The sequence below is a fragment of the Erithacus rubecula genome (assembly GCF_903797595.1).
Source record: "Erithacus rubecula genome assembly, chromosome: 5".
Lineage (NCBI taxonomy): Eukaryota > Metazoa > Chordata > Aves > Passeriformes > Muscicapidae > Erithacus > Erithacus rubecula.
Window position 1 is genome coordinate 49,729,607 of NC_136687.1, and position 27,511 is coordinate 49,757,117.

The 27,511-nt window shown below is 40.3% G+C and overlaps 1 protein-coding gene across 9 annotated transcripts in view; it reads right to left on the reverse strand.

Annotated features, from left to right (window-relative positions):
- Positions 1-27,511, reverse strand: part of BMPR1B (bone morphogenetic protein receptor type 1B) — a 221,689-nt gene that overhangs the window by 62,875 nt on the left and 131,303 nt on the right. The window contains exon 1 of one of the 9 annotated variants that reach the window (XM_079307110.1): positions 5,879-5,951. The exons of the other annotated variants lie outside the window; for them this stretch is intronic. The gene's annotated coding sequence lies outside the window, so the exon portion shown is untranslated. Of the gene's footprint in view, positions 1-5,878; positions 5,952-27,511 lie in introns of those variants that run through there. 9 annotated transcript variants of the gene reach the window in all.

The following is a 27,511-nucleotide window of genomic DNA, read 5'->3' on the forward strand; positions in this document are numbered from 1 at the left end:
TATTTCCTTTTCATGGAATGTTTGTATTCTATGGCTTGAGTACCTTTTACACTGCCAAGGCAATGCAAAGTCACAGGTCAGCACAGGAAGAACAATGCACTTGCCTAGTGTGCACGTTTTGACTTTTACAAAAGTGCACTGTGTCTGAAGCAACAGCCCAAAATCTGCTGATAGATGACCAGTACCATTGCAGTATCACAGTAACCCCATAGACAAACATCATAAACACCACTAGCATTAGAAAATATGTTCTGTGCAGTCAGTTTCCAGTGTCAAACACTAAAAAGAGCTGCAAATAGAGTTTAGTAAAAAGACAAGACTGTCTTCAGTCTGGATAACTGAACTAACACATTAGCCCTGTTCATTTTTTAATATAATTAAGTCTCCACTTCTACAAATGACTCAAGGAAGAGAGTTGTCCTGTGAGTCTCAAAAGTCCATCTATCTAAGTTTAAAATTACACAGGTCTTTTAAGCACTTCATGGTTATTTGGGCTAACACATGGCACATTTAGTTTCAGTCCATTTAAGCATTCTGCTTTCTAGTGAAGAATCTGGAACAACAGGCACTGAAAAATCACACAAGTGAAGTGTCTGCCACACTCCAATAGACATCAGGCCTTCAAAGCCAGTATCTGTCAAGGCCAGGCAGGTGAGGATGGGTGATAAACTCCAGTTCAGAACAAGTGGTGCAAAGTACATTTCTTATATCCTGAACTGAACCATACCTCTTAGAAAAACGAGGGAGGGAATGAAAGAAGGAAAGACCCAAGTATTTGCTATCTTCCCTCCAGGTATAATGCTGAAGAGATGAGATTTTGAGCATCTGTAAAGTTCACCATAAGCTACTTTGGCTGCTGATTATTAGTGAGAGATTAATATCCGGGGATGCCATGTAACAGCTGCAGTCTGAACCTCGTGAGCACAGACATGGTTATGCATTTAACAGCTGGGTTCAAACTTAAGTGGATTTTCCTGTATGGTAACTAGGATCAGTTTACAGCTGAAAAATTATTACTTTAAATGCATGCTGTACAACTGCACCACACAGCTACCTCTGAAGCAACAGAGCCCAAAGGTTACCTATCCTCATACTTCCCAGATCATCCTTCAACTTTCTACAAGCCAAACTATGCCAGGTCCACAATTTTTACCTTTAAGTATCCAAGTGTTAAAATGCATCAAGGAGCAACAAATGTCAGATGTGGATGTGGAGGCCTGGCACTTCTCCAGACAACAACCAGAAGAGCAGGTGAATATGAATTTTTTTTGCATTACACCGAAGTACATAATTGCCAGCTAAATCCCTTAAGCAGTGAACTGTCTGACAAATAATTATACCAAAAATTTCATTGCATCAGGTTTATATTTACCAGATTGCAAAAATAATTGACAATTACCTCTGCTCAGAGTCTCTGTGGTTTTGGATTCATTAATCATAAAGGCTGATATGTCACTCCACAGTGTGAGGCTGGGGTACATCAAGGGGCATAAGCTTCTCCTCAAAGATACAGCTGGGCCCTGCTCAGTTTTCTCATACTTTCACCCCCTATTTTTCACAAGTGCTACACTCTCTCATCCAGAAAGACTTCTCTATGATTTCCACACATCACTTTAGGACGAGGCTGCAACACAGTCAACTTTCTGATTATTCTAAAGATGCTCGTTTGTTGCACCACTCAGGCTGCCACCAGCAGTAGTACAGGAAGATAGAAAAACCTGCCAAATCTTTATCCTGCCTCCATCACACATGGGTAAAATGGGCCGGAATATCACAGGATTTTCGTAAAGCTCTATTTTTAGAGTTAGTTATGGCTTACACTTTATTCCATGTATAGAACTGCTACAGCTATGCAGTGACAGATGCAAAGACTTAGGCCAAAACTATGATTTTGCCCCAAAGCTCAGCCTCTTATGAAACATTTATTTATTTATTTATTTATTTATTACTTTGGGGGGGTTTTTTGGTTGTTGTTGGTGGTGGTGGGTGTTTTCTTGTGACATAGCCTTTGCTCAGGTTATGGGATAAAAGAGAGTTTTTAAAACAAAGCAGCAATTTTGGTAAGAAGAGCTTTTGTCACCAGTTTCCTTGACAGTACAACCCTCTGGATTGCAGCATCAAGCTCAAGTAAGCATTTTTTCTGACCATTCAATTACATTAGCTTTTGGCCTACATTATTTATGATTTAGTTTTCGAACAAAAATTACCTTTTCTGACCTAATTTTTGAACATTTTGTTCAGAATCCCTTTAAGTCTGAATTCCAGCCTGAAAAATTATCCTCAGTAAGTTTGCAATGCAGGATAGAAACAGAAAATAGTGCTCAGCCCAAAAGCCTGAGCACAAGAGCTGCAGTTCAGTCTGAATGAACTGCTCTGCTTTTCTTCCTTACACTTTGATCTCAAGTTTAGAGAAGATTAAATTCGGCCAAAAATACTTCAACAGACAGACATGAGCAACAGCCAACACTGGTCATGAACCAACCATGTCAAAAACATTTCAATTCCCTCCAGGATAAAACATAGGCCTTGTAGATAAAAGACAAATAAGACTGCACATGAACTGGAGGATGAGGCTACATTCAAAAATGTTCTTAAGAAGTTGGAGAAGTGTTTGGGAGAAGCTGGGGTGCTGTTATGACAGTATAACACAATATCCAGCCACTGTAACAATGCACACACAAGAGCAATTGGACAAATGTAGAAATACTCAGGTCTGAGTTCTGCATTTTGAGGAACATACAGAGAGACTGAAAAATGCGCAGCAAAGTTCAGCAAAAGTAACTGGAGACACTCAACACCAGACAAATAGAATTGGGCTTGAACCAGCACAATGACAACCAGGGCACACTTAGGACTAAATTTTCTAGAGGTGAAAATAAGGAGATGCTGGAAATGATCTCCTGGAAACCTGTGGTCTCCTCATCACTGAAGGGAAGCCAAAAGCTGGTAAAAGTACACATGTATTTTAGAGAGATCAAGTAAACTCTTGACATCTAGTGCAAGTCAGCCATTGAATTAATGATTTAAGTACATCTGATTTTAGTAACCATGTGGAACCATTAGGATCTCCCCAGATATATGTACAGGCAAGAGGCAAACACCACAGGTGAGTCATTCATGTTCTCACTGGGATCATCCTGCAAGGAAACAGAAGCTTTGAGGCGACAAAGAATAGATGTATCTACTAAGCAAATTTAGGCCAGAATTAATAAAAGTTTTAGAAAATCTTGTTCTCAGCCTGAGGCAAGGTCTGAATTACTTAAAAGACCTCTCAATTTCATTTTCAACTCTCCTTTCAATAACAATTTTTGGCCTTGGAACTGACCCATAACCCAAAGTTAGGAGGTAGCAAAGTGTTGTAGTGACTTTTTTTTTCCTTTAATTAAAAAGAAATAAATACATAAATACATAAATACAATTAATAGCTTACCAAGGTTTTCTCCCCACAGATTTAGCTCATAAAATTATCCTCAATCACTCAGCTTCAATTGTTATCACTTTGTCTTTATTTGCTGAAAAATTTTGGGCTGGAGCTGCTGAAAGCACCTGTGGGAAACCACTGGGCATTCCCTGGCAAAGATTCCCCAGCACAAGCCTCTCACCCTCTGAGCAGTGCTGGGTAACAACAAACACACAGCCCTTGAGAGAGAAAAAACCCTGTGCTGAACAAGACACCAGCTGTATTTCCTAAAGAAGTCAGTACAAGTGCTCAAAAAACCAAGAAAATACTTGACTCCCAACTGCCAGGAAGTTGGGAATGTATTTCAAATGCAAACAGTGAGCTCATAAGCAGCTAGGCTTCAAATTACTGGGAATCTCCTATGATACTTGTAATTACACTGTTGATAAGATACTGTATCTGAGGATCTTTTATTTTGGCATAATTCTGCTTGTTCACATTTGTGCCTGAAATTCTGCAAAGAGGAGAAATCTTGGTCTCTTCTGACCTAAGTTTTCTCTGTATATCTTTGAGCAGCCTACTGCATTTCTTCCACATATCTGCCTAATCCCCTTGCAGATGCTCCTAAATCAGAATACATACTATTTCACTGAAGAACATTGTACCAAGATTCTCAGTATCTTTAGGACAGCATTATTTTGGTATGGATAACTCTGAGGATGCTCTAGGACAGCCCTTGATTTTCAAGGGATCATGCACTAAGGAAAGTGTCAAAGCATTCATCCACCAAAACTTTGAAAGGGAACAGAGAATCTGATAAGGCTCAGCTACATTTCTGGCTCCTGGTTTCAGGGAAGCCGATGCAGCCTCAGCTGCACTCTCCACTTCGGCAGCAGAGGGTGCTGCCAGAATACCGAGGGCCCCTGCAAAGACAGCCGGACTGGCCAGTCAGGTGTGACTGCAGCTTGTCCACAGCCTCCATGTCACACAAGTATCACTTAGGAAGAACAGTACCAGTTAATGGCTTCAAACTCGCTTTTCAGTATCACCCAAAGTCCATAAAAAGTGTCCATCCCATGCCAAACTGTGTGGCATTCTCACTCCTAAGCCTCATACCCTGCTTCTGCAGCGATGCCTGCAAACAAAGTCAAACATTAGACTAAAATCACCAGTACAGCTGTTTCGTGATTCAAGGAGAAAATGACTGACCAAGGACTGCAAGCTTGAATCTGAACTGCACACGCTGTTATTGGTTAGGACTCCTGCAGACCAGCTGCTGCTCAGAATCCTGCTTTGCCTTCCACCACGCTGTCCCCAAGCCCAGCTGTTCCCATGGACCTGCACCCACTCCCACCACATGAAAGCTCCCAGGACAAATGGACTGCACGAGCAGCATTGCTGTTTTTTTCTGCTCCTTGGCTTTAGTGTACCTTACTAAGGAAGCTAGATAAAACCTTCTCAAGCAACAGAAAAATTCATGGTTGATGCTGGAGAGCTGTAGGTGAAGTCACAGAGAGTTTACTTGGTTAGTTAGCAGAACTGACTAATTTATGGGCAAAAAGAAAAAAACCTTCCTTACTACACATATTTTTTTTCTCTTTTCAGATGTGATTATCAGCTTGTTAGCTAACTGCTCCATAATAAAAATATCCGAGCCAAAACATCCAGGACAGTTTCATTAAATTATTTACCACTTTTCAAGAGACACCACACTTAACAGAAAAATGAGTCTTCAATGACAGTAATTTCATAGTTCTTCCAAAGAACATCATTACATGAATGAAGCACACATGCATAAACTCCCAAAAAAAAACTCCCAAGAACACGTCAGCTCATTTACTGCACCCAGTTGTTTTCAAATGCAGGTTTCTATGTATGTTTCAAATCCTCTAATACACTCCCTATTTTCATGTCTATAATGAATAAAACTACTATGATTCCCCTGTCAATCAGAATTCTGCCTTACTGCAATCTCTGCTTACCGCTAATTACTGCCTCCTTTTCTTATTAGCCATGTCAAATTTTTCGCGTCTTGGTGGGTAAATACGGCATTTTCAGTTACAATTAGCGTGATGCCTTCCTGCTAAGACTTAAACATGAACAAACTCAGTCTTCCTATGAAACCAGCACGCCGTTTTCTAAGTATACAGAAACTAATAAAAAAAGCGCTCGCTGTTAAAAGCGGTAACAGACAAAAGTGACGAAAAGCATAAAGCTCAAGATTTTTAAGAGCAGATCTAATACAACAAAAAACAAACTTTTACTTCTTTAAAACTTTTACTTTGGAGCGGTCCAAGCCGCGCTATGGGAGAGGGACCAGCAGCCGGAGGCGCAGCTCCCGCCGCCGCTCCCGCCCGCCGTGCGGAGCATCACCCGCACCGCCGCCCCCAGCGCGGCAGAAGGGCAGCCCAGAAGGGCCGAAATCCTCCTCCCCTCGCCCCGTCCGCCGCCCCCTCGCTCCGCGCCGTCCCCGCTCACCTTGGGCGTGCAGCCAGCGCCCCGCGCCCCGCGCCCCGCGCCAGCCGCGCTCGGCCCCGCTCCGCCCGGCCCCCGCCGCGCCCCCGCCCCGCGGCTCCTGCGGGCAGGGCTGGGCTGGGCTGGGCCGGGGGCAGCCCCACCGCCGGGCACGAAGCGGCAGCACCGGGAGGGGCGCCCTGGGCTCGCCCTGCCCCGGCACAGCCCCGGCTCCTGCCCCGCAAGAAGCCGGAGCCGTCCCGCCGGGGGGCTCGGGGCTTTGGCACGGCGAACGCTTCCCGAGCCCGGGAGGAGCCGCTCCGCACCGCGAGCTGCCCCGCGCTCAACGCGCTCGCCCGCGGAGCCCGGAGGGACCGGGAGCTCCGCTCCTGCCGCCGCGGCTCCGAGCGGGCGCCCTGCCCGCAGCCTGTCACCGCAGAGCTGCTGCAGGCACCTCCGGAGCTGGTGCCATTGTTCAGGGCCAAACGAGCCGCTTCGGGGTTTGCGAAGTGCAGGAATCAGCCGCACACAGGGTTTTAACCTCACCCCTCCTGCTCACACATACACAGCAGTTGTGTCGCTCCTCCGCCGGGCGCACTAAAACAAAGCCACCTCATCCATAGCTCGGGTTTATAGACCTCCACATCAGCAGGTCATCAGTGGATGCCAGCCCACACGAGCACAGAATCAATTTAAGTTTGAAGACACCTTTAAGATAATCAACCTAGCACCACCATCTCTAAACCACATCCCTAGTGCCACGTCCACACAGCTTTTGAACCTTCTACACATCTGCCCCTTATGACAGCAACAAGTGTTTTAAGCAACTCTTATGCCATCGAGCAGCAGAAGTATGTGGTCTATGTTCTTGAGCAAAACACAGGTGAGATCCTTAAAACACCTTAAAATACAGCAATATAATGAGAAAATTTAAAAACTGATGTACCATAATAAAAAGAGGCTCCCAACTACCACTAAGCAAAAAAAAAAAAGAACCCAAGCGCACCTAAGTTAGGTATTTACAATTAAACTCTGTATCGATATATAGTAATAATTAATGACAGCACTTTTATTTTTTATCTATAAGAATGGGGAAAGTAGCATTTGTGATTGATCAGCTCACTTGTTTGTACAGTTTGACGCTGATACTGGACTGCTGTAGCTTACATAAAAACCTGGCATCTCAGTGGGTAAATTCTACTACCACACTTCAAATGGTATTTTGCTTCAAACAAGTAATCCCCCTGAAAATTTCTGGGAAAGATCAAGATATTTGATGATGCCTAGCCAAATGGAAATCTTTGAAGTGGCCAACTAGCAGCTGTCAAGCAACAATTAGTAATAACAGAATAAAATTCATTTTTATGAAGACAGAGAGTAATTTGGCCCCAGCATTCATAAACCAGACCTTGACCATCATTGGTCTTACCTTTCTAATGATTAGTGGAATTTTTTTCCTCATACTTTTGTTTAAAACTCTTATTACCTGTTTGTTTACTACACCAGCTAACAGTGAAACTGCAACACAGACATCGATTTCTACACACATGAATGGAATGCATCATTTGTGTAAATACATAATAATTCTGTCAATATAATTTTTCAGTCTTTCTTAGGTTTTCATTGCAATACATGGCAAGAAAGTAGCACAATAGTGTCTGAACTTTTATTTATTTATTTATTTTCAAAAAGGAGTCCAAATTACGGATTTGCCCGAGGCAGAGCAGTTTTCATGGGAAAAATTACCTTAGTTTTAAAATTCCTATTTAATCTACACGTGGTCTTCAAAAAGCATGCTAGGCATTTCCTTCCCAAAGTCCATACAAAAACATGTCAAAGTAGTGCTTTGTCATCTGCTGACACCATTTAAAATATTTGTTAGCAAAATTAAAAATTCTTATTTGCCACGTATCACACATTGAACACTACAGAGCAGACCATTCGTCTTGTGTTAAACACAGGATGTCACTCCTATGACCTTTTTGACTGCAAGGTGGAAGATTATCACTGTTTTGGACACTTGGGACGGGCACCACAAGCCTCAGTTTAAAGGACTTAGATGAATTCAGAGCAGCAAATGTTTGTATCTGAAAGTCTGCCACTTAAAGTATGGAGAATCCCACTGACATGCTTTTAGAATGTCACCAGAATCAATGCATCATAAGGAAAGGAGTTTCTTGTGCAGACTGAAGCAAGTGTTTAAAGTCAGTGCCCAACAGGTGTTTGTTGGGGTGTGAGTGGCAGGAGGAGTCTTTTAGACTCAGAGTCAATGATGTATCTCTGTAAATAAGGTGTTTCTTTGCACATCCATACTGGGTACATGGATATCAGGTGATATTATTCTTTGGGACAGGGGCCAAAAAGAAAGTATAAATTACTTTCAGACACATCTTGGTCACTTTTTGAAGAGAAATGAGGTGGTGGGGAAACATGTAATATGGTAGCTCAGGACACCATTGTCATAAATTTAATGGTTTCACCTCCTGTATTGTACTCCAGAGTTTCACACCTTGCCATGAAAACACTGTTCCATTCAGCAGAGCAAAGAGGTGACAGCACAGTGAAGGGAAAGGAGAGGTCTTCCTGCTCATGTTTCTGTTCAGAGTTCAAGGTGTGAACTGCAACTAAGGGATCTTTTTTATTGTGCCTTTTCAATGAGGAGCTGGACACTCCTGTTATTGGTAAAGCACAAGGCAAATAAATAAATGAAGCAAGCAATAATGTTCTGTAATTACAAGGTTTGTAGGCAGGCTGTCAGTGTTCATGGATCTTCCACTCAGTCCCAAGGAATACTTCAGTATTATGCTCTTCCATATAAAGAATGCATAAGCAAGCAAAATATTGCAAATTATTGTCCTGATAGGGACATCATATTTCTAAAAACAAAAAGAAAATTTTCAAGTCATCATAAGTGTGGGAAAAAAATTCCCCCTCTTAAAGGATGACATCATTGTTTCCACAATTGTTAATGTTGTCAATGATGTAACAGTATCTTTTATTTCTTCCTGCTAATCATGCTATTTCCCTATATATTTTGTGTTCTGTAAAAGCTCTTTGCCCATTAAAATACTTTTCCAAGCAGAAGCACAAATCAAAAAAGTCTAAATTAACAACATTTCATTGCTGCTCTTTGTTTTCTTAGACAAGAAGAAATCCAGTACTTAAACTACAGTAATATTCACAAATAGGAGGCTCTTCCTTCAGCAGTTACATCTGCTTTCTCTAGGAAAGCTGTCAGAAATTAATTCTTTAAGGCATTATTCTCTAACATTTTTTCCACTTTGCAGTGAAGCACAGTGTCCCCCTCCATCGAGCACAAACTCAAAAAGAATAAAAAAGATGCTTTCATTCCACTGAAAAATTGAGGCATTCAAACCCAAGGGACAGGCAGACAACAAAAGCTGTGACATGCTTAGAAATCCCTGAAAGGTCTCTTAAAAGGTATTGGAGATGTGAATTGAACCTCTTTTGCCCAATTTTCTTCCCTCTTGCCCCGCTCTGCCAGTGGGGATGCTCCCCCAGCAGCCTGAGAGGATCTGCACACCCCAGCCCCTGTGCAGGGACAGCCATGCCTTGCACAGCCCCCTTTGCCCCCATGGCCCAGCTGAGGGGACCATCTAGTATTCCAGGCACACATTCCTCTGGGTTTTGTCTCTTTTTCTTTTTCCCAGAGATCTGCCAAAGTTTCCCCTCCCCTCTGACACACACACACACACACACCCCATTTGGAAAGGGTAAAACGGGAGCAAGGAAGAAAATCCCATAACTTGTCCAAAGCATGCAAGGATGATTTGTGCTCTCACTTACGGGGTATGACTGTCACTGTTGATCTGCTTTCAGGCCTAGATTACATCTGATAAGGGCTGACCTTATTTGAGTATTCACACATTATGCACTCATGGAGAGCATGTGGACACAAAAGTCCCTCAGATGTTCTGGGCATCAATCACGCTCACAGCGTGGAGGCTGCCAAACTTTTCTTCCCTCAACTCGGCAGAGGAGAGGGTAGTCCAAGGCAGACTTAATAAAGTTTAAAGCTGTGCCACAGTATATTTGGGGCCCATTGTCTTCTAAAAGTGTTCTTTTCAACAAATTCTCTGCAGTTACCACGGGCAACAATTCGTCTTTAACAAATTGGGGCGGACTGTGTGCAGACTCTCCGGAGGAGGGGAAATGAACAAAAGGCTTGCCAGGCCCATTAAATAAAAGCCAAACAACTAAAAAAACTCTCCTGTCTCTTAGTTGCCCCATATTTACAAAACCAAAGTGAGTTCTTAAAATCATTCCCAAAAACAGAGTATTTTTAAAGCATGCCTAAAATCAAATCACTTCCTTAAGAACTTATGCATCTATTGCTCACCACACGCAAATCCTTAAACTCATTACAAATTAACATGCTTTTACAAAGAATACAATATAATCATCACTGCTGACTAAAACATTTCATTTGCTTTAATGACTGACACCTCTGTAATGACTGACACATCTTTCCCAATTTCACAAGAACTACAACTAGTTTTATAAACCTTCTGCTTTCGTCTGCATGTCTATTTGACCTGTGAGAGTTGGGAGGAAATAAGAGCACACAGCACACAGCAGGTGTTGCATGTGCTTCTCTGTACTGTATTTCTAGTGGGTCCTTGCTTAATTTGTAAAGTCTAAATTCTCATACAGTATCATCCTTACAGATGAAACTGACTCTACAGTCTGCAGACTTGCATGGAAACAGACAAACTGCCCAAATAAGCCATCATAACCAGCTCTCAAATACCTTTTATTTCCCATATATGTAGACTACATGAAATCATTAGTCTCAAAACAGAGTATGATTTTGCTTTGCTAGATCATGTTTTTTTACTCCAAAACTTATTTAGGCCATGTAAACTTACTATCTTCTACAGCTGGCTACTCAGCAGAAAAAGTAAGCTAAGGCATTCTTCTCATGTGACTGAAAGTAAGTAAGAAATGCAAATGCTCATCAACCAAAGCCTTAGACAGGATGTCCTGAAGAGTTCAATGTGTTCTTCTTTTCAGTTTTAGGTGCTTTTGATGATGGAGGGTTTGCTGCTGCAGTTTAGGAGATGAGTTCACAGTATGATGCATCTTATCATGGGGAGGTTCTGCTGCTTTCCCCAGAGATGGTTGGTTGAGGTTTTTTCCTGCCAGTTGAGGGCCATTCATTTCTTAGTTACATATCAAAAGTGACTGACCCTTAAGGAAAAGGAGCAGCACACTGCCAAGAGAGATGAAAAGACCTTTGGATTAAACCACAAGAAAACTATATTGAGAAGGATGTGGTTTTCAGGCACGATATCCAAGATGATAGCATGGAGAAATCCACTACCAGTTTCACTGGGATTTAATTGAAGCCATTCACAGCAATAGCATAGACACTCACTGCCTTTGGAAGGTACATTTCCTAAAGAGAACCTTCTGTGGCTGTGCATCATGTGTTGCACCAGATTCTTTTTAAAATACAAGCAGCAAACCATCCATCTCATCACATGTGGAGATCAGAGTAATTAAGGACTGAGGTTTAGGTCCAAGTGCCCAGTCTATAAAGCTGTGTTCAGCCTTAAATGAAGTGTTCCTTTGAAAGACTTTGGCTACACACCATTCAGATCACAAAGTTAAAAAAAACCCCCAAAATCAACATGGTAAGAAGGCCTACCCTGACTAATATGATTGAGTCCATGGCTTTTTCCCTCCCTTGGTTAAAAACAAGCCTTTAAAACTTGTCATATTTTGATGAAATTATTTTTCTTCTGTAAGTATAAGCATATACACAAACACACACACAGATGTTCTTCTGTTGGTTTCAAATGTCATTACCTATAGTATGGGCTATTTTATGATATGAGTAAAATTCTATTTTATTTCTTTGATAAGCTGGATCAAAATCTCTATCTTAGGATGGTACCTTAAGCTTTCCTAAAGCTCCTTGCTAGTCTAACTATATTTGGGTAAGGAACCAAAATCATAAAAGTAAAATTAATGGAGCTTGGGCATGTGTTTGACTCAATAAACCAGAAACCAATATTTATAGGGTTTTGTCATATGCTGCCTGATCTTGCAATGAGAACCTGCACATGGTTCCCCAACTGGAAGTTGTCTTCACAAAGTGGGAGCCACAGAGCCAACCTCACAGCAATGTATCTACCACAGCCACCAGTGCCACAGCATCTGCAGCCACCCAGCTGCTGAGCCAGGGCTGGCTGCTGGCCAGATGTCTCAGACTGTGGCAAAGCAGAACTGTACCCAGCCCCAGAAGCTAAAGACTTCCTCAAAAGGTCACATAATGTAGCAATCTCTGTGCTGACACATCAGATCAGAGCAATAGCTCAGTTTGTCCATATTCCTGTCTCCAATAAAAGGAATTTGCTTTTTATTAATTTTTAAACGCATTGCTTTTTAATTTCATTGGGATGTCTCCTGTCTTTTATTATGTAAAAGGTTAAATGGAAGAATTCAATTTGCTTCTTCTTTTTATATGTATTATTTTATTTTCCATTTTCTGTCTCCTCTTATTGAAGTCCTCTGTAACCATCCCCCAAAATTTAAGTTGCTTGTTCCTCAAGGAGATGGTTCATCTCATATTTTATCACCCACCTATTCATACTGCACGTTTCTACCAGCTGAGGTGTCCTGATGCAAATGCAGTGCTCTTGGAAGGATGTGACATTCACTGACAGTCACTTTCAGAAATCAGCTCTATCTCTTGTTTGGAGTCAAATGTCTTATTCACTTTTCTCACCACACAAAGAATATTACTTTGACTTCTTCAAGACAAAAAGAAGGATATTTGTTGTACTCAGATTTATTTCAACATTCTGTGAATATACCAAAATTTTGTATTTGACAATGTCCACTTACCAAAAATATTTTAACCTGCACACTTGTATCAAGTTTAGCAAATTGTTCACAGTTTATCTCAATTCTTTTGAATTTAAACTAATTTAAATAATTACTTTTACTTTACCTGAAGTCATTCTTTCCTCCAAAAGCTAACATACCCTAAAACCACTTTCAGAAGTAGCTTATTGCTGCTTTCCTGGTGGCAGGAGCAGCGTGCCTCCCAAATCTCCATTTCTCCTTTCCCAAAATATGCCAAAGAATGAGGCTGCAAGAGGACAGAAGAGGAAGCCCAGCAGGGACAGATGGGATGGTTTGGTAGGATGTTTAGTAACAGAGGGGAGGAGTGCATGAAGAGAGCTGTAATTACCCTCAAAAAATTATTTTAATCATTTCACGTTATTTTTTCAGGACTTTTATAACTGAGAAAAATTACACTAATGAGTGAATAAAAATAATAATACTCTCACACCATGAAATGTTCTCAGCAATTAAGTTATGCCAGAGTCTCTTGGTACAGTATCTTGGTACATAATTTCATATTTCAGAAGTTCCTTTCAGCACAGTTTGGATTTCAGCCTCCAAGCTATTCTCCCAAGCAATAAATGGACAAAGATCTAGATTTATTAACCCCACTCCCAACCCAAAAGCATGTCTGATGGACTTGAAAAGTATCCTATCATTCAAGATTGGCATCTGCCACGATATATCCTACTCTAATGCTTGCTGAAGGTAGTTTTCCCCACAAAACTCTTTACTCACCACAGATTTTCAGTTGCAATAGCTTTTCTTTCTGAGCAAAACTAGTTCCTGTGTTTACAATTGCATTGCTCTGTAATTTTGCCTGTAAAGCAGGTCACCCTGGGGAATCACAGTGGCACTGTGGCAGTACCTGGTTTTAGGTACCCAGCTCTCCAGGGAGGTTACCTCCATAATGTACAGCCACTATTCATAACTTTCCTATCATTACAGATACACAAAGACCATGGAAGACAAATAAACACATAGAAAGTAAATGCATTTTGTGAGTTCAATGTCATCAAGAGCCCAGCCAGCAAGATTTGGCAGCAGCATAAGTCTGAGCTGTATTTACAGATTCATCACAAGCACATGGTGAGAAAAAAAATAACCCAAAATCAAAACAAAACAAATAAGAAATACCCCAAACCAACCAAATTTCACTCCATTGCTACTAAATTCTATGTATTACAACACAAGTCAAACCTCAAAGCAATCCCTAATGTGATGTGAGTACAACACGACTTGAGGCTCTGGGCAAGCAAATTTTCAAACAGCAATTTCAGTATCACTTACTTCTGCAATATTATTAAAAATAAATCCAAAATGGAAGACTCCAGACTTCTACAATATCCCTCCTTTCAGAAAAGCATATTGTTTCCTTGTTTGTTCTTTTTTTTTTTTTAAGCTAAAATGCATATTAAGACATTAAAAAAACCCTTTGACTCTGCCCCTTTAAATAAGCCAGCAGCTTCTTTAGCCCTTCCCATTCCTTCACCTGTCCCCAGTTACAGAGCACAGCTGCTTGAGGGTTTAAGATTTTTTTTGTGAAGTAACAGTTCATGATAATCTCATTAAATCCTTTCTAACACTTTCCAGTTCATACAGGATTTCCTTCACCAGGGCGAGTGGAACAAGGATTGGCTGCCTAAGCAAAAAAAAAAAAAAAAAAAAAAAAAAAAGTCACCCAAACCCCTCATCATAAAGGAGGGTGCAGTGGAACCAAAGCTCAGCTCCAGCCAAGGGGCTGGAACAAATTCAGAGATGCAGCAGCTCTTTGCTGCTTCTCTCTGCAGCTGAGAAACCACATTAGAAGTGTAATCCCTGATATCTTTTGCATGTAAAACAAACCATATGGTAAGCAAGCTCCTCTACTTGTAAATCATTCTGTTTAAATCTCCAAAATTCCTCTCTCTGCTAGCTTAGGAAGCACTCATTGCAAAGGAGTTGTGTTCTCAGGGAGAGGCTCCATGACCAGACTGGCTGCTCTGACATCAGTGCCATTCCCAAGAATGGGAAACAAGCCTCCCCAGGGAGAATGGACAGTGTGAAACAAAAGCCAGACAAAAAGAGGCCTGACTGTTTTATAGATATTCCTTCTATCAGATCATACAAGCCATGCTGGGGGTGTTCTGAAGGCATTTCCAAGGTAAGTGTCCTCCCCAGAGCAGCCTTGGGTGCTAGGCAGGTGTAAGTGAAGCATTGGGAGCAAGAAAAACTGGGATATCCTAAACTCCTCTATGAGGAGATGGGAACAATTTTTAGGCAGCATTAGAGAAACCTTTGTAGCATCAACTACTTGTATCAAAATGGTCAGTTTTCTTTTAACTGCATTTCTCCGTCTCATCAAGAGCAGTTTAACAAGATTTTTTTTCTCTATTTACATGCACTTAAATGGCAAATGCACATTTCCTGCTCCAGCTGCCAAAAAATACTTTTTCAACCTGCCTGACTAAAACCACCCAAAATGTGCAATGCAAAACAAATAAGACAGTTTAAGTTCTGTAGAAAAGGCTGGCCAGCTCAGGTATCTGGGTAACAAATATTTTTATAGGCCTTTCAGTGGCTCAAATCCAGGACAGCTCTGCAGTGATTTATTTCCCCAACAGCTTCTAGGGTGGCCTATGTAAAATTAGCTGGTAATCACAAACCAGGCCCCCAGTGGGCACGTTCCACACCCAAAGCAGCAGTGACTGGTGCTGCCTTGCTGAGGGTCACAGGAGAAAGAGCAAGGACTGAGGGGGAATGCTGGCTATCTCATGCTGTCAGGAAGAATGAAGCTGAGCATCACCAAAGCACAGTTCATCTTATTTAAGCCACAAATGTGTCACTGTTTATGATTGCCCTGTGCAGCTTAGGCTGTGTGCAGTCTGAGCTGCTACTGCAGCTCACAGGTTTTAGCTGAAAATTGTCCCTATATCTCAGTGAGGGAGGGACCAAATATTAACAGCACAGCCGGTGTACTGACTCTTGAGGAAACTTCTGGTGTCTGAAACTTCACTGATTAGGACTTTCTACACAATCCCAACACCTTATTTGCAGCAGAATTAGTTGTAAATCCCCATGCACTGAAAGTCTGCAAGTCTTGCCTCCACCTTACCTCTGGGCACTGCCCTGCCCTGCAGGCTCCAGTTCCATCCATAGAACAAACATGCAAACACATTGCAAGTTCTTTTTTCCTGCCTCCAGTGCAACACCAGCCACCTCCACCAAAGCATCCAGCCAAGACAGAGGCTAAAGCATAGTGCTGAAAATTTTTGTTTGGCTGAGATGATTCAGCAACATCTTCATGGTCAACTCATGTTAATGGGACTCTGGTGTCATCACTGTCTCCCAATGACCTGAAACCACCACCAGCTGTAGTAATTCTCATACACTGATGAAAGATAGAAATTAATGGTAGACTCCCAAATCTTACATGACAGCAGCTGCTTTTCTTCAACAATTCCCCACTATCTTTAAGAGAAGTGATTCAGACAGATGTTACAGTTTTATGCTCTCAATTCCTATTATATTCACTCAGGTCTAACATAATAAATTCTTTCTACCTAAGTTCAGTTTTACCATATTTTTCATTCATTTTGGCTGATCTATTTTTAATATATTCTCTGGATGCACCTCCTTAAAATGTGCTAATTTAGTTCCCTGGCTGTAGATAATATATTCATCCCAGCACTTGCAAATATTCTGATGGAGAATAAAAACTAGGCAATAGAAGTCACGTGCTAATTTAAAACATGTAGCTGGACAGTATCAATATGACACAAGGATAGTAGATGAAAATTAACCTGCAATTCCGTAATATCATCAAATAAATCGACCTGCTAATGAAAGGAAACACATTTCCATAAGAATTCGAGTGGTATCCAAGTAACAATTCCATGATGATACATTTTCAATTAAAGAATTACAATGGACTACACTTATTTTTTCTCTCTAATGTTAGGTTGCAATTCATTATTGTTCAGGCAGCTTCTGTTCTTTGTCTTGGTTGTAACTGGGAAATGCTTTCAAGGTCAAATACTTTTACTAAAAAAGATAACTACACACCCAATTTTAGAAGTTTTCTTCCTTTCTATTATCTGGTTGCTTGTTCTTACTTACTTTAGCACGTTAGAGAAATATTAACAAAATCTTTGAGAAACTGCCAGACTGATGAGTGCAGAGGAGTGTACCCACTCATAACAAAAGCAAAACTAGGTCTATTTACTGATATTCTGTACCCAAAAAAGGCCACAAGATATGAATAACAAACTCATGGTTATAAGAAAGTAAAGCCATTTAGTGAGTCAATGTTTGCAGAGGGCAGCAAGTTTTTAACTGCCCATTTACAGTGACAAGCTCCTAAGTGCAAGAGCATGAAAATTAAATTCAACATGATCTTTAATTATGTGATCACTTCATATTATATTCTGTCACAACGTATCACTCCCTGATGTTGCCACATGGCGCTACAAAATGTTCAAATTCCAAGCAAAATGCATTAAATTCTAAAGATTATTTTCCATATGCAGCTACATATCTGTCAATAACTACATTCCTGAGTTTTGCTCAGATGGCACTGATGCCTGAGAGGACAGGAACAGTACACTGTATTGTTAAACTCCCCACTAAGGCTTAGCTTCAGCAATTCAGCTTTCATTACAAATGCTAAAATTATGTAGTGATTGAATTTAAAATTCAAAAAACCACCTCTACCCTTAGAATATGTTTTTCCTTGAGCTTGACAGGAAAATGAAAATAAGGGAGGGATAGGGGAGAGAGAATCAAGATATTGTTCCCATTACAGAGTATCTGTGGAAGGATTATTGCAAGTTTGAAAAGTACCAAGAAATGGGAAAAAAAATAATTCGTACATGTTGAACAGTAGTTTCTGCTTCCCATGAAAGCCATCTGTTCTGTGTATGTCCATGGTTTGAAAGGCATTCCCAGGATTGTGTCAAGCCAAAGGAATCCCCACTAGAGTTACAGAAATATAAACTCCCTTCCCACTGGCAGGAGAGCGCTGAAACACGGCTCTGAGGACGTGTATAGCTGCTCCCACCTCAGACCATAACAGTCCTGCTGGCATTCCAGGCATTCTGTGGGATTTTCCCATCTGAGATTGGCTTATGAGAACTGAAACTTTAGCAGGGATAACACTGCAATACTTTGAATTAGAAATTCTTCAGATGAGTCTAAGGTGAGAGCTTCACTCTTCTCTATTGCAAAACGACATCATACCCTTTCTCCCATTTGCAGCTGACATGAAAAATGCCTGGAAAATATTTTTGAAACAGGATTAATTCCATAACACAGTTTTTGCCATTGCTGATTTTAATGGGAGTGGGACATAGCACAGTTTGAATAATGTACTTGTTTCACATTCATTTCCAAATTCTATAAATGGAGTTGAAAACAGAAGTCTAATAATTAATACTTGTAAAAGAAGGACAATCCTTCCTGTGGGCCTGGCACTTTTGCAATCCCTTGTCTACTGCACAACTGAGTTCAAATTGCAATTATTTTTCCTAGGGAGCAATTAAATACTGCTACCAATGTTAAGCATAAACACTAACTACAAGCAACGCTCAGATGACTTGCTCAGGTTCAAGGGTTCACTGCACATGAATATCCATAAATACCACTGACAGCCTTAGCAGTATAATGAACTTTGCAGCAACTCATGCAGGCAGTCTACACAATACAAGAGCATAATGCCCCTAACCTTAAAGCAAGAAACCTGCAGAAGCAATTCTGAGCTACTTTTACAGCTGAAACAGTGTGTTCCAGGACTATTTAAGAAACAGAATCTTGTCTGTAAAGTGTTCATGTGTTTATTGGTTTTATTTAATCATTGAGTGGAATCAAACAGTAGAACTGAAGGTAACATTAACTTTATGTAAAGATGGTCAGTTCTACTGATTTATCACTCCAATTAGCAATGTTTTCTTACCTCCATTAACTTAAACATGCAACATTGCAAGTTAAACACCCTGGGATTTTTAAGGCATCACATAATATTTTATCTTTAAAGTGCTTACATTTTTTTCTTGCAAACACTGGCCACAGTATCACACAGCCTCTCATGAGCAGATATTTCTGGCATCTCTTGAAATACATGCTCTGCTCCCAGCTCAAAAATCAGATCTGTGTTAAAGAAACACTCTCTGTTTGAAATCTAGGGAATACATTTAAATCATTGGTTTTGTTTAACTTCACTGTTTTCTTAGTTGCCAAGATGCTGCTTCTCTACTTCTATGGAGCTACAGCACAACTAATAGAGGGATCTGCTATACAGATCTGTGTACTTGGTAAATGCTGCTAGAAAAAGTGAGCACATTGAAAATACAGTATATTTTCAACCAGCTCCAGGTTTAAGAACTCTAAAGGTAGATTAAAATTACATTTTAAAAGAGTTATGAACTGGGAAAATGTATGGTGTCAATGGTGGTTTTCCATGTACAAACATTAACAGCTATGTCCCTTCCTATCTTCTTGATCTCAATATGATGGGAAACTTTTCCAAGGTGCATTTTGCCACTTTTCAAGTCACACAGAAAGTTATCACATCCATTCCTCTCTCCTGAAATGTTATCACTCCTTACCAAACTAGACTGAACTGCCCGAGACCCCCATCTATTTCACAGACAAGTCAGCTGGACTTAGTTTAAACAGCCTTCAACAGCAGTTTAAGGCAAGATATCTGAGTTTACACCAAAGCAGATGAGGAGCACTCAGCAGCCTTCCCACCTCTCTTCAGGCAGTAATCATCAGCAGATAAGCAGTAATTGATTAAGACCAGCACATCTGTTCCAGCAGCAAGCATCTGTCTGTATTCTACTTTATCAATCTATGACCTGCAGTTCATCACTGTAAGGGAGCTCAGTGTTATTCTCTATGATGTCTATCAGGCAAACTAACAATTTTCAGTGGTGCAAACCCCAGACACAAGCTAGGATGCCAATAATAACAATTTTATTACTAATTTTCTTTCTTATACTTTACATTAGGTGAGAAGCCTGCCAAAGTTAACAGATCCTCCTGATCTTGACTCAGTTTGCATATAGATTGGTGATCTTACACCAAATCTCCACAAGCATTTGCTCTGACCATCTTTATTAACTTCTACTGCAAGAGTTGACACATGAATACTATGGCATGTAATAAAAAACTTTCTTATTTCCTGGATAGTCCTGGCATGGGGAAGTGTTTGCCAGATTGAGCATGCAGAAGGACATCTTTTTTCAACTCAGCTTTTTTTTTCTCTGTTGACCAGTTAGGAGCTGCTTCTGCACTGATCCAGAAAGCTGCTTCAGCCACCAACCAACCTGAACCAGAGATACTAAGGCTTTTTTTGGCCACAACAGGCCTCATCTTCATGCAAAACACCCAAAAAGCATGTTATTTTTCCAACTGATTCCTCTCTGCCATGATGGGGAGAAATTCTGTCTTTGGCAAGAGGAGGGATGCACACCTCTCTCAGAGTCCACCAACAGAGTGTGGCAGGGAAGGGGACCACAGTTCAGCAGCACATCTGGCCTACCCATCAGCACACAGAGTTTTAGGAAAGAGAAAATTGGGGTCTAGATAACAAACTGAGTGGCTCAGTCCCCGTTGATCACTAATTTTAAGTGAAGAATGAGCTTGTAATTCCAGGAAAAACAAATCAATACTGTCTACATTTTCTGTCTCCAGTGACTGCCTCTTTAGTGCTTCAAGTCTCTATGGCTGGTTTTGGTAGTCCTTTTAACATATCCCCTTACAGCTGATCATGGTGCCTAAAATCTCTGCAAGGGGTTTTCCCCAGTAAGATGGAGCAGGTACTTCAGCTTCTTCAGTGGCTGAAATAACATGACATGAACAGCTTAGTCCCATCTTTTCTTTCTTGCTCTCCAGAGCTTTCAGCCATACTCACAAGCACCTTTGTAAAGGAGGATCTGAGTGAGGTGTTTATCACTGGTGTAGGGTTAAAAAACCCTCTAATCCTGCTAGGACACAGGCTATTGTAGAGAAAGAAGTGCTACCTGCTCCTTCACACCTCTGTGCTCAGACAAGTTTATAACATAAGGGTGAAAACTGACAGAATGAGATGTAGCTATTTGAATATCCCAAGTCCTTCTCCAGTAACTAAAAGGCTGTGAAAGCAGTGATGGTATTTTGCTCCAGATCTGATGTGTGACAATTATTAAAATAATAGTCCGAAATGGTGCTTTATGCATGAATGCAATAAATTTGTTTGCACAGGATGCAAATACTGTCTCAAACTAGAGGCAAACAGAGTTATCTCAAAGGAACAGAAAGAGCTGGCTAGGGAAGAGTGAAATAAGAGGCTCTGCAGTGGTGTCCCAGTGTGAAAGACAAGCCATCCATTGGCCATATGTGGTCACTCTCAGTGGCCAGTGTTTGTGACCTCAAATCCCAGCCAAACATCACACAGAGGATCCTACAATAGCACTAATATGTACAATAAGTTCACTAATATATACAATAAGCTCCCAGAAGTAACTAATCCTGCTTTTAAATAAATAACTAATAAAATGAATGACTAAAAATAGAAATATTCCACTTGTTAAAGTCAGGCACAATAAAGAAGTGCTGTTTCTCAGAACTGTTACCAAATCAAGATGCCATTTCAATGCTCCCTTAGATGCAATTGTTTTTATTTTAAAAAAGCAGTATTTAAAAACAGGAGTCAAATTATTAAAGCACAGTCACTGTAATGTTTAAGAATTTTACTGCAACAAAGGATATTTATATTCCAGGTTACATCCTGGTGCTGACAGCCTGCCTAGAGCAGAAAAAAAAAAAAAAAAAAAAAAAAAGTATAGTAACTAATTCCTAGGATAAATGAGAATTTGGATTAAAAATCTTGGCAGTTTCAGATACTCACTCCTCCAGGAGTCAAACAACTCCAAAATGTGTAGTTCTTGTTCAAAAGCTCCTATGTTGCATAATTGAGCATCTTGATTCATTAACTTGGCAGTCTCGATCTTAATTCTTGATAAATAAACCCATAAAGGACCTGACAATTCTGAGGGGTTTTTTGTTATTTTTTTCTCCAAAAACTTTACAGTAGCAGGTAATGATAAATTTAAGAAAACCACCTAACAATACCTTAAACAATTTAAATCTCCAATAAGGCTTTAGGATGTTAAAAAAGTCTTAAACATTTAAAAAGATGACAAATAAATAAAAGTCAGTAGCTAGCAGTATTAGTGATTCAACTCAATATCTTCACAGATACACAGAAAGGCATGAGCTTTCACATCTAAGACCTATCAAGAATCAACTCCAAGCAAAATCAACATAAAATATTGACCTTCCCTGAAAATATAAGTCACAAAAGTTGGCACTGGACACCACATATGAAGTAATATTAACATTCAAATAGTCAAAGAACAACCTTGCAAGAAAGAGTGGGGTTTCTACAGTAGAAGTCTCTGAAACAGTTGTGGATTCATCCCAGTATCACTTAAGAAGATTGTTTCTTGTCAACAGTACAGCACCTACAGTGCCACTGTATTTGCCAGCTCCAAATAACCATTTTTTTTGGCTGTGGAATGGAAAACAAATCATCTAAATTAATAATGCACAATGTGATTTGTCACATTTACTGTCTGCCTGATGTCCATCAGTTGGGCTCAGTATCTGTGACAAATAACTTTGTCACTAAATGGAGAAGTTATCAGTTTTTACTGTTCTAAAGTGATTTGTAGAATTTTTCATGCAGCTTCTTCATTCCCTGTGCAACTGTATGACTCTTTCCTATTGCTCAGTCTTTTTTATCCTATCACTTGTTCAACTACTCATCTCCTATATCATATCCAGCTGATACATTTTTTCCTCTGAACTGCTGAATTTATGAGGCAGGAATACTCACATTCTAGATGGTGAGAGGAAATAAGTTTTGGATGATTCACAGCATCCATTTGCACATAATGAGCCTCAATTCAAAAATTATTATTCAAAATCTACATATGAGACAAGAGTAGTACAATGAAACAGGACCCTTTGACAGCATTAGCTCCTTGCTTTCACATCTGCAAAGCTGGATTCTGCAGCAAACACCTGAAAACCAAAGAAATGGACTTACCATTTCAAGGCATCTGCACAAGAACAGAATCATGTCTCAGATGTGGAATTCCATGTTCTCAGAAGGCATTTAATCCTCTGTGGCATGAGTGATTTTTATTCAGTTTCTAGCATGCATGCAATCCTTTCAAATATTCCAAAACAGTCTTTGCCATTGAATTGCTATTCTGCTATTGCTGATGCTCAGCAGAGGGAGAAGGATCACTCTGGGAGACACTCAGATCTTGCCACACTAAACCTTGGACAGAAATTCCTATATAAGATGATTCAAATTCAGAGTTGGATTTTCACTTATTAAATGCTACATTTTAGGAGTTTCTACCTCTAGACTACAGAGAAATATGGAGCAAATGTGTTCATTCTTTCCTGTGGCAATCTAGCAGCAACTAGGTCTGGAACCAAAAGGACTCAAACTGAACCATGAAACCTGAGATTCAGAGGAATAGAGGTACTGCCAGAGCCACACCAGTTTTTTGTGTATATTACAGACATCCCTCTAAAACCCTGTACCATAGCTTGAATTGTGAGTCTGTTAATTAACAACACATATCCATAATAGTCACAATCAGGAGACATTGGAACACAAAGCATGGAATTGCCTGGGAATCTTTCACCTAAAACCAAGTGGACAGAAATCCAATTAAGTCCCAAAAAAAAAAGTTGTTTCAACTCTCCCATTGTTTTCACTTGGACTCACAAACTAACAGAGCTCAGCAAAACCTTGAAGCTATCCAGGAAATGTGCTAATAAGCCAGAAGAGTGGGGGGCCCAGACACAACTTTGAAGTCACACCTTTACACAACTGTATCTTAATTACCAGGATAAGGAAATGCACTGGGGTCATATTTGCAATAGACACCATCTGTAAGGGCTAGATGCTGCTGAGCTGATCCTAGCTGTTGTGTTCAATGACAAGTTAGAGGAAAGATTCCTTCAGACTTCTTGAGCCTTTCAGGATTTCAGCTTTTTTTTTTTTCTTTCCCTGCTACTGTATACATGGAGATATTCTTCTACTTTAAGCATCTGCAGTATCAGAGATACAGTTTATAAGAGAAAATTCTTAAGAATGTCTGTGATGCAGGCAAATCCTTGAATGCATTTCCAGTTTCTCTAAAGTTTGGGGATTGCTTTTTGCTGTGTTGCAGAAGTTCTTTCTAGTGTGATGCTCATCCAGTGCCAGGAAAGAGAACTGACATTTCCTCTCCTTTGCAACTTAGGCTTTGCAGAGCACCCATATGGCTAAGGGACAAAGAGCAGCAAGATAGCTTATGACTGTGTTCATTTTATGTTTTCACTATGTTTTAATAATAAAAAAAAATAGCTTTAGATAATCTCTTAAAAACACTGATGATTTAAACAGAAGAATTTCTTCTTTTTTTGTTTGCCTGTCAGTCTCTGTGTTTTCAAACTTCTCCCTAATTTGATGACAATTAGAAACTTCATTTTGTTTTACTGCATTAAAACAGTTTCCTGTGACCATCTGAGTGTGGACAGTAGGAATATTTGACAAAGAGCAATGACTGGGAGGCTGATGATGAGGTTACAAATGCTGACAGCTCTGAGCATCCATTCAGAGCACTGCAGGAGAATACAAGTTTGCCAGCTTATCCTTCAAACTCCCATTGAAAATGCTAGTTCACTGACATCTATTAAAAAGTCTTTTAAATTGAACTTTCTAAAACATTCCTCACTGTAATTTCAGCACCTCATCTGCTGCATGTGAGCTGACTTATTGGGTGTGAGGATCCCAATCAGATGACTTGGGTGTTGTATGACATTAATTACTCACACTGAACCACCAGTAGGAGGAAAAGAAGGACCTCAGGGCCACTAGGAATGGGTAGGAAAGGATGAAACAAACCCTGCACTGCTGGCATCTCACAGTTTCCAAGTTCTCTGGATGTACAACAGGGATACTCACACCTATCTGTGGCACTAGTAAACATGCCACAGAAAGAGGAGCTGGATGTGTGGCTTCAGCACACAGTGCAAGCAAACACATCAATATTGCAGGGAAAAAATATCTGCAGCAGCAGTGTCTTGGAGATCTGCAGAAATGCTGAGACAGGTGCCACTGAAGAAATGATCTTTTGTGCCAACCTTTTCACATAAACATAAAGGGGCCATGAGTGCCACTTATCACTTCCTGAGTGACCTCAACTGAACACAGAAAGGATAGTAATATAATTAAACTACTATAAACCATCTTCTGTTTTACTTTTAGATTCTAGAGAACTGTGTGCATTCATATAACTACAGAAGTTTGACAGACTCCTTCAGCAACCTATCAACAGTTATATTTTGGCCAAAATTTGGATTCTGATTTCTGCTAGGCTCCATAATGCCTCCTGTACAGCCACAAGAGAAAAAAAAAAAAAAGCAAAAAAAAGAAAAGCAAAGTGTGTCATTTTCCCCTTGAACCTTGAGCCAGAAGAAACAAGCTATCAGGCACTGGACAAGATGAGCACTTGATGTGAAATGTCCTCCATGGCACAAGAATCCTTCATCTCTCCTTCATCTTCTTATCCCTTTAAAATGTTTGTGAAACAAATTCTTTGTTTTGTTCCAGCTCCTGAGACTTTCTGTCCTCTGCTCTGGATGTGAAGAGAAGCTAGACAAAACATTAAGGAAGCACTTGGAGAAGGAGGGGACCTTCAAAGCCATGCAGCCTCCTCAAGGACGAGGCTTGCAATCCACTTCTGTATTTGCAGCTGGCATGAAAAGCTTCCAATGATCATAATAAAGCACACATTGAAAATATCTGTGACTTAGCAGAAATTTCCAGTTCTTCATTCTGAAATCTGTCCTCAGTCAGAGTTTTAAAAAGTTGACCCTTGCTCATATTGCCTGAACTAACTTAAGATAAACAATGCTTTTGGCACTGGATTTTGTTTGCTTGCTTGAAATTTTTGTCAGGGCCATGGAGATAAACGAGCAATGAATTGATAAAGCATTACAGTAATGTGTTTCAGTGGTTAAATATTTTGGTTTTAACTCAAATTATTTTAATCCTCAATGCACTGTCTGAACTATTTTTACTTAAAGTATGAAAAAGTTTTGAAATATTTTAAGAGATATGTTCTTTGTTTAAAAAAAAAAAAAAAAAAAAGACGTTTCAAAATAAATGGCTTATGTCTTGGGGAGTGTTAATGAGAGAAGACATTTCCAAAGAGACTCCAGTGACAATAGCACATAGACTGTGGTGGTTCCACAAGTGCAGAACTGCCCCCAGCAGTGAACACCCACTGAAGTGAAGCAAAGCACAGCCAGAAGGGAGGAAGGCAGAGAGGGGAAGAAAGAGAGAGAGAGAGAGAGAGAAAGGAAGACCTCAAACTGTTGCAAGTTCATGCACCCCTATTACAAATTCATTTTAATTAAACAAAGAGATTATACAGACATTGCTGACAGGGATTATCAAAATAGAATGGCGCCACCTGCCCCTTGCAGCCCAATTAATTAGCAGAGAATCTGAGGTGCCAATTACCACAAAGGAATAAGAAAGGATCAGTAAACACAGCTCGTGATGAACTTGAAAATTAACTCTTTCAGCTCACATCTGAAGTCCCATAGCCTCACAGCCTGGTGCTCCAAAAGCCTCACACTGGAAATACACAACAGGCTTCTCCAGATCCATCTTTCCCATGGCTTTGTGGAGTGTTACCACTCCTGCTCTTCATGAAGTCCCCACAGCACTTTTAAACATTAGGCCACTAAATTAAAATAGCAGATGAAGTAATTTAAAATTGAAAAGGTTCCTGAAAACAAAAGATAGACTTCTTACTGTGTTTTGAGGTACGTCAGGAAAATGTAGCTTGCTTCTTATGCCATACCAGAGAGGTTTTAAGACAAGACCCTGAGTAAAATTCCAGTTACTGACAGATAAGAGGTGAAAGTTTTAAGGTTTTAGGAAGTAGGTATTGCTCATAGGTGCTTGACTCCTTCTCTCCCTCTCCACATAAGAATCTTCTCTTTCAAGCTTTTGGGTAGGATACCCAAACTGAAATCCATTTTCCTGGGCAGTCTAGAGTCTATCAGAGCAGTCCAGAAACAAAACTTTTGGCTTGGGATCTCTGCAGTGTGAGCCATTAGCAAAGACACTGCTGTGTCCAGTCTGCCTCAGCATTTGCACAGCTGGCTGGTGGTGGCCCTGGAGAGGGAAGAGCTACTACCTTGCCCTTCCCTGGTATAAATCCCATATCACTTTTAGCAGAACTTCCTCCTCCTTCTAGACAGTTCAAAATTGTACCTGCCCTCAGTCTATGGACTGGAAGCTGTGCCATAAAGAGGAATCAGTAAGTACCCTGCCTGTGGGGCCTCAGTACTTTTTCCAGCTGGTGGAGGAAAGACACTGAGGAATGACACCTTCAACTTCCCCTCCTCAATAGAGTGAGGGGATCTGCTGCCTTTTGGGGCAGGTAATGCTGGCATATCTTATGCAAACTTATCATCACACCTTAACCTTCCTTCATGATTACCTGGAAGCCATAGAAACAAATGAACAATGAAATGCAAAGCTATGGAAGCTAAAAAAGGCAACTCCTCCCTTTTTTTTTTTTTTTTTTTTTTTTTTTCTGTGAATTATAATTTCTTTTAGGGAAAAAAAGTGTGTCTTCTGTATTTTAGAAGACCCATTGTCAGGTACATCACCAATCACTGGAAATGGTTAAAAAAGAAGTATCGTTAACATAATTTGGGAAGACCAGAGATTAACTA